Below are 5,057 nucleotides of genomic sequence, written 5' to 3'. Positions count from 1 at the left end.
GACAACACAAAGCATGGTGAGGGGTCAGACCCAGGACACTTTCTGTAATGTCTCTTAGGACACAAACCTCATGTTCACCCATCTCCTTTATCTCTCTGTCAATACTGCACCCATGCTGGGCTGCCCCTCCTATAGACCTGGATAAAACAACACAAGAAGTGTGATATCTGGCTTCCTGGGGGAGACATCCTGGAACCAGACAATGCAGCCCAGAAGTGTGGGCAAGTTAACTCACCTCAGGGTGAACCTTGACTGAAGGGAAGTGGGACATGAGAAGGAAGTGGACAGATAACGTTCTCTTTCCTCTCACCCCTCCATGTACTATCCATGTGGCCCTTGTGGAGAGGTCCCACGTGTTGGCCGAATGCTCCTGCTCAGAGACCTGCTGCCTGTCTGGGCTTGTAGTGAAGTGGTGGGTAGGGTGGTGCCGCCCGTCACCCCACGTTGCTTACATCCTTTCTTTCCACCCTCACTGCTCTGGCTGGAGCCCCTCCTATAAGATTCAACTTTGTTTCCTAGACATCCTAGCTAAAACCCATCTTCCCTTCATCTTATTTTGGAAATAATAGGTAATGGAACCTACTTGCATAATTTTTAAAAATCAGTAAAATTCTCTGATATAAAGGAATAAAAGCAAATTAATTGAATTAATTAATTAAAAAAGGAGTTAGTATGTATTTTATTTTTTTTCCCACAAATACGATTTTTTATTTGTCACCATTAATGCCTGACTTTTAAACAGATTCTTGGACTGGTGGCTCATATCCATCAGCTCGTTCAACTTTAGCACCGGTCTCATCCCCAGTAGCATTTCCAGAACTACTACCTTCATGAAGCTCCATGAGCTTTCCCAATTCAAACTTGGGCTTCTTCAGCATTTTTACTTTTTTAACGAAGACATCATGGAGTGGATATATAGACTGACAGGCCTTTTCTATATCTTTTCCAATGCTGTCTGGAATCAATTTATTGACCACTTCTTTCAAGTCATTTGTTTGTACCTCTCGGGTCATGATTTCTATCATCTTTTTCCAAATTTGACGGACCTGTTGGTGCTGAGCATAAGAGGTCTTCCGAATCTGATTTTTTTTAGTAAAACCAACACAAAATAGACAAAGCAAATAACCATCAGTAGTCTTGACATCAACATGAGCTTCAATCATGGTCTGCCATTTTTTGACCATGGAGCACATTTTGTCACGGGTAAGATCCATGACCTTGAAATTAGGCAGTTTTTGCCCTGAACATCCTCAGTAATTAGCTTGAATTTTTAAACTCAACTTCATCATTCTGCAGATCAGCAAGGCTCACTTCAAAAACATGACCCTTGAGGCCATCAGATGCGATTTGGGTTCCTTGAGTTCTTGTGACTAATGTTTTTCCAATATTTCTTAATATTGAACATAGCTGGTGCTTTCACATCATACCAATCTTTCTTAGAAAATGGATCAACCACTTTCTTCTTGGCTCCCTTTTTGCCGCCTTTCATAAGGCGCTTGTTCTTGCCGACTGCCTTGGCGCTGCTCAGGGAGCCAAAAGGGCAGTATGTATTTTAATATGGAACGCTCACATACAACTATACTAAGTCAGAGAGGTAGTCTGATGTGTATACCTGTAGGTAGAATCCCTGTGAATGTGACAAGTTAAAAATTCCCACAGACGTGGGTGCAATGTTTCATGATTCAAGCCCCATGAGCAGGATGGCCATTAGCAGTATTTTTCAAAAGAAGTGGAAATCCCTGAAGTTCCAATCTGAACTAAATACAGTGTTCCCTGTATAAAAAGCATAAAAATACTGTGTGTTCAAATGTAAAATGGAGTACGGTAATATGCTCAGATCATTTTTTTTAAGATTTTATTTATTTAGACTTAACAAAAGAATTAGAAAAATAATACACAAAGCACACATACCCTTCATCTGCTTCCCTTGATCTTTGAAAACCATAGCACAGCGATCAAAACCAGGGAAATTACATCAATACAGTGCTACTCTCCATCTTACTGAAATTTTGCCAGTCGTCCCAGAAATGTCCTTTTCAGCTCAGGGATCCAACCTAAGATCCCCCATTGCATTTGTTGTCACGTCTCCTTAGCCTCCTGCAATCTCGGACGGTCTTTCTCTGTCTCTCATGACCTTGACACTTTACTGGCCAGTCGTTTTCTTGGGTTCGTTCTATCCTTTTCTTTTTCTTGATCTATAACCTCTTTGTCTGACAGGGAGAAACCTGGCTGTCACAATCTACGTTATATTTACTTATTTGCTCGTTCAAGGATACACATGAGGGTGTTAAAGAATCGCTGATCCACACCCCATGTGAAAAACGAATTTCCCGACTAGCGTGTCACTGCGTGCCGTTCTTTAGCCTTACGCAATGTAGTCAAAACCCTCTTCTCCAAAGTTGCTTATTTCCTTTCTCACCCCCTTCACTGTAGTTACTTAATTTTATTATAGTTAGTTTCATTTGTTTCTGTTCATATTCCATATGGGGTCTTGATTCCACATCCTGGTTGATTCTTTTTATTCTGGGGGTGTGTGATATTACCATAGTTCTAAGAAGCAGAACTATATGGAAAGATATACTTAGAAAACTGTCACCTCCCCCCATCCATCTCCCCATTCCTGCTCCTCTATTCTTCCCATCTGTTCCCATCTACCTCTGGAAGGTAATCCATTCACTGGTTTCCGGTTTATCTTTTTGTTTATCTTTCTTACACACAAGTGGCTACATGTACAGTTGACCTTTGAACAACATGGATTTGAACTGCGTGGATCCATTTATATGCAGTTGTTTTTTTTTTTTTATAAATACAGCACGGTACTATAAATGTATTTTCTCTTCTTTATATTTCTTAATAACATTTTCTTTTCTCTAGCTCAGTTTATTTTATTCAAGGATACAGTATAAAATAGGTATAACATACAAAATATGTGTTAATCAGCTGTTTATGTTATCAGTAAGGCTCTGGATGACCAGTGGGCTATTAGTAGTTAAGTTTTTGGGGAGAGTCAAAAGTTACACATGGATTTTCGATTGTGCAGGGGATGAGTGCCCCTAATTCCCACGTTGTTCAAGGGTCAGCTGTACATTTTCTTATATTCCCTTCTTTCTTACATTAAAGGTAGCATACTATAGATATTCTTTCACACTTTGCTTTCTTCACTTAACAGTATAGCCCAAAAATCACTCCATATTGGTTCATAGAGGTCTTCTCTGTTATTTATGCCTTCAGTTGTGGCTTTTGCTTACCACTCTGTCTTCTCCGTCTTCTGAGCTCAGAACCAAATATCCAGCTGGACATCTCTACTTGTATGCTCCACAGACCCAAGCATAACATTCTAAATAGCAATGCACTAGCTTTCTGTGGTCAGTTCTTTTTTGGTTTTGTCTTCCTAATCTCAGCATACAGTACTACCAGCTGATCATGCAAAATAATCTGGACATTACATTTCCCACAACCAGTTAGAGGCCAAATCCCCTTGTTCCTCATCATGTAGGGTCTATTCCCTCCTTCCCACCCCCACTAGAACGACCCGTGGGCATGACTCACAGTGTGGTCCTAGTTTTCTTTCCCTCTAATTTGACCTTTAAGCCATTTGCCATTCTTCTAGGGTTGGGGACAGCAAACATTGTTTCAGAGGGCCACATGGTCTCTGTCACATCCACTCAACACAGTCACTATGGTGTGAAGGCAGGTTGGTAATGTGTCGACCAATGGGCATGGCCAAATTTGGCTCCCAGCGGGCTAGATTTGACCCACGGACTATAGTTCGCTGACCCCTGTGCTCTAGAGCATTGCTTCTAAAATATAAATTTGGTCATAAAACTCTAATTCTTGCTAACAAATATCTCTTTATGGATTTCCACTATTCACAACAGCGGTCTCCCAAGTAAAGGGTAGGGAGCACCCCAAGAATCCAATGGGATTCTATTCACCTTGGATTGAACATATTCTTTCAGAGATCAGTTTCATCCAAGGACCTGACTGTGGACTTCACCCCCCAGGAGGAGTGGCAGCAACTGTGTCCTACTCGGAGGCTCCTGGACAGGGCTGTGATTCTGGAAAACTGCAGACAGCTGGTCTCCGTGGGTGAGTACAGCTTCCCTGGTTAGCTCCCAAGAGCATGCATTTGCTCTGTGTCGCAAAAACATGTTGAATTTAATTATTTAGCCTTGAGCATCAGGAAGAAAGATGATTTAGGCAGTAGAACTGTGTGTGTGTATCCACTGCCCCTCCCAGCCTTCCTCCAAATGTTCTAGCTTTATTGATGAACTGCTGGGCATCCTCATTACGTAGCTTCTAAAGCTGTGCTCTCTTCATCCTTCAGAGTCCCTGAAGTCCAAAGAGCTTGGTCCAAGTTCTGTGTTATTTCCCATAAACAGGGTATCATGTTAGCAAACCAGATGTGATCTTCAAACTGGGGCAAGGAGAAGAGCCATGGATAGTGGAGGAATTCTCAGGTCAGAACTACCCAGGTGAGTAACTGATCGCCGAGTAGGTGGAAACCAGTGGAAAGAAGAGTTCCAAAGCCGTTACTGATCATAGTTGGCATCTTTCTAATGTTTCTCAGGAATCTCTTGTTATAGGCCCCAGACCTTGGAGGTAATGGAGGATTAGATCATTGTCATGCTGCAGATACATAAAACATCATCCCCAAATAAATATACTCTTCTCTTTAATTGAAAAATTTATAAAGATTTTTGCCACTTAGTTATGTATCCCCAGAACCCAGTCCCTCCTTCACCGTACCTTGCACATTATTTCTGTGGCATTCTCTGTTGCCTACCTGACCACCCCGCCACCAACCATTGTCATAGACTTGTTGTATATTCAGACATTCATATATCCATCTTGAGAGAAATAAATCTTGGGGCGCCTGGGTGGCTCAGTCGGTGGAGCATCCAACTCTTGATTTCAGCTCAGGTCACAATCTCAGGGTTGTGAGATCAAGCTCCATGTTGGGCTCCATGCTCTGCACAGAGTCGGCTTAAGATTCTCTCTGTCCTTTTGCCCCTCCCCGCCTCTAAAAAAGAAAAAGAAATCTTGCTTGATTTACA

General features: G+C 41.9%; 1 pseudogene; it reads right to left on the bottom strand.

Annotated features, from left to right (window-relative positions):
- Positions 1-734: 734 nt before the first annotated feature.
- LOC113937641 lies at positions 735-4,809 on the bottom strand (annotated as a pseudogene).
- Positions 4,810-5,057: the final 248 nt, after the last annotated feature.

Source organism: Zalophus californianus, chromosome 8, assembly GCF_009762305.2.
Source record: "Zalophus californianus isolate mZalCal1 chromosome 8, mZalCal1.pri.v2, whole genome shotgun sequence".
NCBI lineage: Eukaryota > Metazoa > Chordata > Mammalia > Carnivora > Otariidae > Zalophus > Zalophus californianus.
This window is presented reverse-complemented; position numbering and strand designations above follow the sequence as displayed.